The sequence below is a fragment of the Mobula birostris genome, chromosome 7, assembly GCF_030028105.1.
Source record: "Mobula birostris isolate sMobBir1 chromosome 7, sMobBir1.hap1, whole genome shotgun sequence".
NCBI classification, from domain to species: domain Eukaryota; kingdom Metazoa; phylum Chordata; class Chondrichthyes; order Myliobatiformes; family Myliobatidae; genus Mobula; species Mobula birostris.
In genome coordinates this window covers 42,748,743-42,760,449 of record NC_092376.1, presented here as the reverse complement: position 1 = coordinate 42,760,449, position 11,707 = coordinate 42,748,743, and positions in this window count along the sequence as shown.

The following is an 11,707-nucleotide window of genomic DNA, read 5'->3' as shown; positions in this document are numbered from 1 at the left end:
TGTTCTTGTGCAGCCGTGAGAAGCACCTCTGTGGTGTCCCTCAGCCCTGCCATCTCCAGCCATCAGTCGGACTTTCTTATGTCAGCCACCTCTGATATCAGGCGATGGTACATCACGAGGAGCGGGCTGTCCTGCCATGGCCTCTGGCTCTGCTTCACCCACTTCCATTTCCTTGAACCCTGCCTGGTGTCTGGTGTATTCTCCTAGCAGGTCATCCTTAGGGGCCAATTTCCTGACATACTCATGGATGTTTCACTTTGGCCTTGACACTTCCAAGTCCCCATTCTCCTTTATTCCGGCCAGTGTACAGTCACTTGACATTGGACTTAGGGTGGAATCCTCCTTGTATTGTTAGTAGTTTCTGGGTTTTGATATGTCAGCAGCTTCCAGTTTGTTCCTTGGCCAGCACACTATTGAGGGTGGGTATCTGATGACTGGTAGGTGAATGTGTTGATGGCTCTGATCTTGTTTTTCCCATTCAGCTGGCTTTTTAGGACCTGTCTCACTCTTTGGAGGTACTTGGATGTTGCAGCCTTCTTTGTGTCCCCATCATGGTTTCCATGCACCTGCAGGATCCCCAGTATTTGTAGCTGTCCTGTACACCTGGTATGTGGCCTTCAAGTAACTTGATTCCTTCAGTCTTGATGCATTTGCCTCTTTTCATTACTATCCGGCTGCACTTTTCCAGTCCAAATGACTTCCTGATATCTCTGCTGTACACTCTTGTGAGGTGGATTAGTGAGTTAATGTCTCTTGCATTCTTGGCATTCAGCTTGATGTCTTCCATGTACAGGAGGTGGCTGATGGCCACTCCACTCTTGAACCTGTACCCATATTCACTTGTTGAGATGATCTGGCTGAGGGGGTTTAAGCCTATGCAGAACAGCAGTGGGGATAGTGCTTCACCCTGGTACATTCCACATCTGATTGTTGCTTGTGATATTGGCTTTGAATTAACTTCTAGCATTGTCTTCCAACAGCCCATTGTGTTCTTGGTGAAGGTCCTTGGTGTCTTGTTGATCTTGTACAGAGACAGGCATTCCAGGATCCATGTGTGGGCCATTGAGTCGTATGCTTTCTGCTGGGAGCCAGGCTGTGCTTAAACTGGATTGCCTGGTCTTGGATTCTCACATGACTGTCTACTTGTAGCCTCTGGCTGAATTACCAATCCCCCTCTGAGCAGGGCTCAGGAATTTACACACGTTCCTTTAGCTTGGTGGCTATGATGCCTGACTGGAGCTTCCATGTTGTTGGCAGGCAGGTTATAGGCTGGTAGTTTCATAGTGTTGCTCCTTTGTGAGGCTCCTTCATTACGAATACTGTCCCTCCTTGAATTAGCCAATCAGGGCAGGAGCCTGCATCAAGTAGCTGGTTCATTTGAGCTGCTAGCTGTGTATGTAATGCTGTTAGTTTCTTCAGCCAATAAGCATGGATCATATGATGTCCATTTCTTCATACTAGCTATCCATTGCTGGACATCTGCTGCAGTGATGGTGACTGGTTCTTCCCCTGGGAGATTGCAGAGGCTTGCTTGTGCATCTTTCAGCCACTGGGCACTGGTGTTATGTGAAGCTTCTTTCTCCCATATACTCCTCCAGAACTCCTCAGTTGCTGTTTTGGTTAGTTCAGGTACTGGCATGTTGTTGCTCTGGAAATGTGTGAATACTTCTCCTGGTTCTTTGCGGAAGAGTGCATTTATTTGCTTGGCCTCTGCATCCTTAGTGTATCTCTGCAGTCTGGTAGAACTGTTAACTGTTGCTTGGCAGATTCCAGGGCTTCAGCTATGGAATACTTCTGTACTTTCTTAGTAACTGAGATGAATCTTTGATCTTCACACCTTTCTGCAGCTCAGTTAGTCTGATGACCTCCACCCATGTGGTTTTTATCTTGGCTTCCAATCATCATCTCCAAGAGTGGTTATGACAGTACTCTCCTCTGTAGTTCATTTTGTAGCCCTGCATTTCTAAGACTGCTGTTGCCGATGCATGTATCATTTTATTGGTCTCAGTTATGTTGGAAGTTGCAATTGTGAGTGGTGTTTCATTGGCTGCTTCTTGCATGTTGTCTGCTGGAATTTTATCACTAAGTCTGCGGAGCCTAGTTGATTGATTGACAGTTGCTAGTTTAGCCATGATCTTCTCTCTGATTGCAACAGCCAGCGTCAATATGCCCCAAGGTGAGGTTTGAACTTGTATTTCCCATGTACAAGGCGACGCTATTACCTTTGCACCATCTGCGAGTTGTGGAGGTGGGGTTTGAACTCGTGTTTCGATCAGCTTGGTTCTGTGGTGATGTTGCTGTGGTGCATCGTGCTTGTACATCCAATTCAAGGTGTGATGGCAATCCTCTGTTGACAATGTTTGATTACAAGGTAACCAGTTATTTTTCTGTGAATGTGGACGATGGTCTTTGTGGTTGCCAGAGTCCTCACATGTGCTTGATGCATCTTCTTTCATGTGGGTTGCTGTTGAAGTAGCATTCCATTAATGCCATGTTGTCCAGTCTCGTCCATGTATGGTTTGTTCCAATAGCCGGATGATCCCGGTGCCCCTACCATTGGAGAGGACACTGTTAGTCCAAGCGACATCTGAGCTGGCATGACTGTTATTGTTTTTGCCATTCTCATCCAGAGGTTTTTGTTGGCAGATGTAGCATGAGCAAGGAGGGTCCAGCCTAGTACCCCTACCGGGCCACCACCCCCGGGACCCTCACACAGCGGCAGACAGCAGGGCAGAGCCCAATGGTTCCCAATACCAGCCTCCACTCCTGGCGGCATCCTGCGGATTCTTGTACCCAGCGTCCTTGCAGTGGCCCGTGCTACCCGGTAGCTCTGCTCTCTGCTGTTCCTGTTCTGAGCAGCAGATTGCAGGCCCAGCCAGGCCAGGTAGGACAAAGCAGCGGGTGCCTGAGAGAAGCTCGGACTCAGGCTGAGGCTGAGAGCAGCTGTCACTCTAAGTACACACCAATGTATATTTTTCAAAATTTTTCTTTATTTTTTATGTCAGATTAGCAGCTTGGAAAACAAATTGTCACCGCTAAGTCTGACATGCAGTCAGATGTATTTGAAAAACTGAATTTATTAAATAAACAGTTACAAGGGAAAAACTGCAATCTCATACCAGGCAAAGAGGCTATTACCGGTTTCCTTGGAAAACTCAAACTTTTCAGCAGCAACATTGGACGTTGCAAGTTTATGCAAATTTCTTTACCGGCCACACTTAAAATAGAATTACAAGATATACAATGATCTGATTGTATATCTTGATCATTTTGAAATAACTGCACACTAATATGGAATTTTGATTCAGAAACCTGCAGGAGATCAGCTTCTGTCATCTCCAATGGGATCCCACCACCAAGTACATCTTTCCATCACCCTCCCCACTTCCTGCTTTCTGCTGGTTTTCGGGACACCCTTCTCCATTTGTCCCTCCCCACTAATCTCCCTCCTGGTACCTATCCTTGCTACACCTGCTCCTATACCACCTCCCTCACTACCATTCAGGGCCCAAAACAGTCCTTCCAGGTGAGGCAATACTTCACCTCTGAGCCTTTTGGGGTCATCTACTGTTTCCAGTGCTCCCAGTTTTGCCTCCTGTATTATCAGTGACACCCGACATAGATTAGGAGACTGCTTCACTGAGCACCTACCCTCCATCCACCAGAAAAAGCGGGATCTCCCAGTGGCCATCCATTTTAATTCTACTTCCCATTCCCATATGTTAGTCCATGACCTCCTCTACTGCTGCAATTAGGCCACACTCAGGTTGGAGGAGCAATACCTTATATTCCTTCTGGGGTAGTCTTCAACCTGTTGGCATGAACATCGATTTCTTGAACCTCTGATATTTGCCACCTCCCCCCCCCTTACCATTCACCATTCCCATTTCTCTCTCTTACCTTATTTCCTTACTTGCCCATCACCTCCCTCTGGTGCTCCCTCCTCTTCCCTTCCCTTTCTCCCATGGTTTTCTATCCTCTCCTATCAGATTCTCCCTTCTCCCGCCCTTTATCTCTTTCACCAATCTATTTCCCAAACCTTTACTTCACCCCTCCCCCTCTCACAGCTTCCCCTATCACCTACCACTTTTTGTTCCCTTCACCCCACCTTCTTAGTCTGACTTCTCATCCTTTTTTCCAGTCCTGATAAAGGGTCTCGGGCTGAAACGTCAACTGTTTACTCTTTTCCATAGATCCTGCCTGGCCTGCTGAGTTCATCTGGCATTTTGTGTGTGTTGCTTGGATGAAATTATAGGTGGTCTGATTGGCAAGTTTGCATACTATACAAAAATTGGTGAAGTTGTGGATGGTGAGGACCAAAAGATATGGCAGCATGTTGATCAGTGGGAAATTTGAGTGGAGAAATGGCAAACGGAGGTCATATGCAAGTATCCAGTAAATGGCAAGACCTTTCAGAGCATTAATGTATAGAGGGTCTTGGAACTATAAAATACAAACGTGAAAGGGTTATCTTAGGGGTGCCACGGTAGTGTAGCAGTTAGCACTGTTGTGGTGTGTACAAAGTCAACGGAGAGAAAAATTGAAGCTACTAGATACAGAAGTGGTTTATTCAATAAAACCAAGCAGTAGGCAACATATTGAGACCCTTTCGGAGGAAGAGGCCTGTTCAACCCAACATTACATGACATTTTATATACTAAGGATTGGAGGACTGTTCTATGTTTACAACATATCTACAATGCTTCCTTTGAATTACATATAACTTTCACACCACCTTTGCACCCACACTCCAGGCAATGTTGATCAACATTGTCTGGTTTTTAAATTAACTGCTGTTCACAGCTCTAGGAACCCATTGTCCAGAACTGCATTTTAAATTTAATGTTCAAGTCTAAATATTTGTTACTTGAAGTTAATATCTTGCTATACACTAAGTCCAGAATATGCCTCAAGAAGCATGGGCGCTAACACAGCTCGGAGCGTCAGAGTTTGGGGTTCAGTTCCAGTGTGCTCTGTCAGGAGTTTGTATGTCCTTCCCATGAGCATGTGGATTTCCTCCAAGGTCCATAGCTTAATTGGTCATTGCAAATTACCCTATGATTAGGCTAGAGTTAGACACGTGGGTTGTTGTGCAGCATGGCTCATTGGGCCGGAAGGGTATCTCCAAAATAAAAAATATAAAGTGCTGGTTCAACAGCATCTGGAAATCTTTTATCCATTTCTGTACAACACAGCTGCCAGAATGCTTGAGAACTACTGCAAAGACATTTGCAAAATGACCAAATATAATATGAAGAAATCTTTTTAACATTCTGGGTAGTTTTTAAATGGGATTTACTACTGCTTGAAAAAGTAATGGATAAAGAGTCATAGAGCACTACAGCACAGAAAGAGACCTTTTGGCCCATCTAGTCCATGCCAAAATGTTATTCTGCCTCGTCCTATCAAAACAAACCTGGACCTTCATCCTCCACAACCTACCCACATGTTTCTGGGCACTCCTTTTTTTGTTGCTATTTTGTGCGATTTTGGTTGGGGCAGCCTGAAGATAATGACCAACACAACACTATATTGAACTGAACTGAATATGCCTGGACTCTTTTGATTTTGTGTTTTATATTCTGTTTCTCGCTCATTTTTTTGCCCTTTTCGCAATTTGTTTCTTTTTGCACATGGGGATTGATGTTTTTCTTTGAATGGGTTCCATAGTTTTCCTTGCTTTGTGTGTCTGTGGGAAGGCGAATCTCAGAGTTCTATGCTGCATACATATTTTGATAATACATGTACTTTGAAACTGGAATCTTTGAATCCACCACTTACGCTAGCAGCTCATTCCACTCACACCATCTTCTGAGCGAACAAATTCCCCTTAAGTATTTAACCTTTCAACCTTAACCTATGACCTCTAGTTCTAGTCTCACCCAAACTCTGTGGAAAAAGCCTGCTTGCATTAACCCTATCTGCACAGCATCCTAATTTTGTATCTATCAAATCTATTCTCATTCTCCTACTGTCCGGGGAATAAATTCATAATCCAGTCAAATTTTCCCTAAAACTCAGGTCCTCAAGTCACAGCAACATCCTTGTAAATCTTCTCTGTACTCTTTCAATCTTATTGATATCTTCCCCATTGGAAAGTAGCTGGAAGTGCATAAAATGCTCCAAATTTGGCCTCACCAATGTCTTATACAATTTCAACATAACATCCCAACTCTGTACTCTGATTTACAAAGGCCAATATGCCAAAAGGTCTCTTTCTGGCCCTATCTATCTGTGATGCCACTTTAAAGGAATTAAATCCCAGATCCACCCTTCTACCACCATTCACTGTGTAAATACCACCCAGGTTTGTCCTCCCAAAGTGCAACACCTCACATTTGTCTGCAGATGTATTCAAGCTGAACTTAAAAGAAGAAAACTATCAGCAGGGATAGTAGCAGTGAGATGAACTAAATTGCTTGAGCAAAAGCATATGGATCTGATGGAGCCAATGATTTCTTCTGCACTGTAATGACTCTTTTATTCCATGATTCTAAAAATGTGATGACTGAAATCTTAATATTCTTGGCCACAATACATTCAAGAAAAGAATCAAAGTAGTGGTTTGGTGGTATTGATCAAAGAAACTTTCAGGTTTGGAATGGAATAATGCATCTACTCGTGCTTTGAATTACAGAATAGTCACAGAGGTATAGAATTTAGAATTTATTTAAATCCATTCCACAATGTGAGTGAATAAAAATCTTTGCGTTATGACTGTTGCAATGTACAGACATGTGGGTTTTAAAGTCTAATGACTTCTAGAAAGAAGCTGTTTCGTTGTCTGTTGGCCCTGGGTTTCATTCTGCGGTAGTGGTTGCCAGACAGAAGCAGCTGTAAGTTTATGGTTGGGGTGACTAGTGTCCCTGATGATCTTCCAGACTTTCTTTCTGCACCTACCGCTGTAATTGTCCTCAGTGGAGAGAAGTTCACATCCACAGATGTGCTGGGTTGTCTGTACCACTCTCTGCAGTGCCCAGCGATCACGGTTGGTGTAGTTCCCATACCAAGCAGTGATACAGCCAGTCAGGATGCTCTCAGAGATGCCCCTGTAGAAGATCTTGAGGATTTGGGGGCCCATGCCGAACTTCTTCAGTCACCTGAGGTGGAAGATATGCTGTTGTGCTTTTTTTTTGCCACAAAGCTGGTGTGTACAGTCCAGGTGAGATCATCAGTGACGTGTACACCGAGGAACTTGAAACTACTCACTCTCTCAACTGCAGACCCATTGATGTTGATTGGGCTGAGCTTGTCTCTGTTCCTCCTGTAGTCCACAATCAGCTCTTTTGTTTTTTGGAAATTGAGGGAAAGGTTGTTATCCTGGCACCACTGTGTCAGGGTGTCACCCTCTCCTCTGTAGGCTGTCTCATTACTGCTAGAACTAAGGCCGATCAAAGTCGCGTCAACTGCAAATTTGATCAGCAGATTGGAGCTGTGTGTGGCAGTACAGTTGTGGGTGTAAAGGGAGTAGAGAAGGGGATTCAGGACACATCCCTAGGGGGCAACTGTGTTGAGGGTCAGAGGGGCAGAGGTGAGGGAGCCCGTCCTTACGACCTGTCAACAATCCAATAGGAAGTCTAAGATTCAGCTGCACAAGGTGGGGTGCAGGCTGAGGTCTCTGAGCTTCCTGTCAAGTTTGGAGGGAATTATGGTGTTGAATGCTGAACTGTAGTCCAGGAACAGTATCCTAATGTAAGCATCCCTCTTTTCCAGGTGAGTGAGGGCGGTGTGTAGTGCTGTGGCTGTGGCGTCATCGGTAGACTGGTTCTGTCGGTAGGTGAATTGTAGGGGGTCCAGTGTGGGTGGCAGCATACTCTAGATGAAGTCTTTAAGCAGCCTCTCAAAGCATTTGCTTATTATTGAGGTGTGACAGGGCGCCAATCATTCAGGCATGCTACCTTGGTTTTCTTCGGTACAGGGACAATGATGGACGATTTGAAACAGGAGTGCACTACGCACTGGGAGAGAAACAGATTAAAAATGTCTGTAAACACACCAGCCAGCTGTTCAGCACACACTTTAAGGATGCACCCCGGGATGCTCTCTGGCCCTGCTGCCTTGCGACTGTTAGTAGAAGAAAAGATCTGGAAGGAGAAGGAAAAGAAAACTATCAAGCATTTAGCAAATATCCAAAGACCAAATCTGCTTCCCACATGAAAATCCATTTTTAAAATTGTTTTCCTTTTACTAAGGTTGATGTAATTATGTGTGGCATAATTGGACTGGGTCCTCCAAGAGGACTACAACCTTGCTTGCCTCAATGACCTGAAGAGCTATATTGGTTGGAGTCAGGGTATTATGCTTTGGCTCTTGGTAGGGTCACCCATGCCAGACAGGTCAAAGAGTAGATGCTAGATCAAGAGTGGTCCACTGGTCATCCAGATTCAGGGGTGCAGCTCAGGGCTTACAACCCTGACTGGTAAAACAAAATTGTTACAGAAACAGCAATGAAGAATCCTTCTACATCTGTGTGTGACGGTATTCCCGAGTCTCCATCTGGGACTTGCATGATGACAGTACTGAAAACCGAGAGGAAGCTACTGACATGGTGAAACCCTGAATACTACCAGAGATGGAGGACCTTCAATGCTGCCTGAGATGCCAGTGGGGTAACAGGCAGTAAATTGGTAGGTCTGATGAGAACTTTTCATTGTATCTTGGTGCATGGTACAATAATAAACCAATTCCAATTATTCAGTCACAGCATGTGTGTATTTGCTGCTAAGGCTAACATTATTGATCCATTGTTAATTGCCCTAAAGAAAATATCGGCAAGCAGCCTTCCAAAACAACGGCATCCTGTACACTAGTTCTAGTGAAATAAGTGTGGTAAGTGGAAAGTATTTCAGTCAGGAGGCCTTTAGGAACACCAATAATAAAATGAAGATTTCAATATTCTAGAGGAAAAAAAGGAGAAAGCATACGAATAGTTAGCTAGAGGAGAAATAATTTAAATGAGTCAAAAGTAATTCTAGGTGGATTAAAAGAAAAACTGTAAATGTTGCCTTTTTTTCCAAGAAGGCTTTGAAATGTTTTTGAATCATTTTTCTCTATCCACCAGGTAATCTCTTGGCATAATAAAACTTGGAATAGAATATCAGTTTCGGAAGACTGGAACTGGGCACATGAATGATATCGCCTGGCCATTGGACTGAAATTAGGGCCTCAACACAGTGATATTGGACTGGAAGAGGATGCTGATGCTGGTTTCCTTAACCTGTATTTGGAGAAAGTTACAGAAACATCAATTGAGAAAACAACATCAGGGCAATGATGCAGACTTGCTCCACAACATTCTGCACTTAAATTGCTTTAGATTGAGAACCAAGTGGTCAGGACTACAACTTAAGTGCCCTATAAGATAAAAGTATGATGGAATTGAATTTCTCTGAGCAGCTGGACTTCAGGAGAACACTTCATAGTCCATTACATTTAATGGAGCCAGAGGCTTTATTGCAGTCAGAATGGCTTTTTAAAATTTTGATGCTGCTCTCCATATTTCTCTTAGAATTGCTACATGGTGAATAATATGTGCATTATGCAGCTAGATGAACAGAATCGACTCTGCCATTTAAGCAGCATTATTTCAGTAGAGTGCTAGTTGGAGCTAGTGCTCAAAAGAAAATAAGAACAAATATCTTAGTCCAAGAAAAATATTCATCACTCCCTGCCAATCAGCAACAACCCTCTGCCTCTTTAATGTAGAAAAGCAAAAAAAACTACAGAACTGAAAATCTGAAATAAAAACTAAAAATGCTGGAAATATTCAGCAGGGCAGGAAGCATCTCATTGATAATTAACATTTCATTAAGATGAAAGGTCATGAATGAAATGCTGAGTATTTTCTAAATATTTTGCTTATATTTCTGATTAACATAGGCAAGGATGACAAATGGCAAATTACATATGAAACCCCTTTCTGCTGGGCATCTCTGGAAATGTGGCTCGTTAGTCCCTCGCTAACAGCCACTGGATTCCGTGGTGAAAACCCACCATGGGTGCCAGTCACAGAACGACTTCCCCAGCCTTCACCTTCTCCCTGTTCCACTCTCCTGATTGGATGGCCCACATTCCTCATTTCCAACAGTAACCCAAACACCATTTCCTCTGAAAGACCATTACATGAAGTACCATGCAATATTAACAGTAAAACCTTTACCAGGGCATTATACACAAGTTCCAGGTAATGATGAGAAATCCAAGATAACTCCATTTGCCCTTCATCAGCAGTTGTGTTGGTGAGCTTGCACTATTAAAATCTTATATAACCCTAAGGACCTAGATTTGAACTAGACTAACATGCCAAGGCTGGACTGCTCCACAGAATGTGGATCACTTTCTGACTCCTTAAAACCTTGCCAGCTTCACTTTATGGCTCAAGTCTGAAAAATCAATACTTACTGCAACAGAGAATTTTCATTGATCAGTGGTTCTGCATCATTCAACCCCATTACTGGCATTTAGTTCCTGTTGTTTTTCTGATTTATAGAATACACTTCAGAAATTCACCAATGTTACATTGATACAACTTCACTCCTTTTCAAGCTTTATTGCCAAGAATAGCACAAAGGACAACAGAAATAATGTAAGCTTTAAGTGTCAGTTCCATTCCATTCTAGTTTGAATATATATTGTGATTCCCTTATTGCCATGGTCAGTAATTCAATACCTCACGGATCATTGAACTATACATACCTACAATGCAAAAGGAAGCTTTTATGATTTCTAAAGTGGCGAGAAATAAAGTACATACATTTATTCCATATTTCCTACGATTGTAAGAACAGATTCACGACTGGGTAAAATTATGTACATATTTTTACTGCCATGTAAGATTATAAACACTGTGTACTTGAGTGTTAGTTAAAAGTAGTTGCCATCTTCTAAAATGTAGATTATTCAATAATTATTAAACCTGATTCCATTTTTGAATGACATCATCTAACTACTATGCTGTTAACTTTATTTGTTTTTTATTTATATGTTGTGTAAAGGAAACAGAAACAGAAGTAATGGGAAGCACAGTGAACATATCCAAACACACTGCATCTGGGTAGAGGTTAAATCATTACCTCATCTAACTACTGACAATATTTCTCCAACTCATTTTAACCCACCCCGCTCCTAATCCAGGCATTTACCTCAATTTACAAATAAATCAATAGCAATTGAAAAAAAAAGTTGCAGTGAAATGGGAGAATCACAAAATAAAATGTTTCAGCATGAGATGGGATCTGGCAATGGCTCCTATTATCAGTGCACAAGAATACAGAATATTATTTACTATAGATGTTAATGGAATGAGAAATGAATCGTTATCAAGTTATGGAGTTATACAGCACAGAAGCACACCAGCCATGTTTCCCACCTGAGCTATTCACATTTTCCCATATACCTCTAAATCTTTCCCATCCATGTACATACCTAAGTGCCTCTACCTGCCCCAACCACTTTCTCGGGCTGCTGTTTACTGATTACAGCTCACTGTACAAGCCCATCACTCTCTTATTTCTAATCAAGAAGCTTCAAAACCTGGACCTCTGTGCCTCATTCTGCAACTGGATCAGAATGCATTGGTAATAACATCTCCTCATCACTGACAATCAACACAGGCTCACCTCAAGGATGCATGATTAGCCAGCCCACTGCACTTTTCTTTCTACAGTCATAACTGCGTAGCTAGGCATAGCATAAATGCCATCCACAA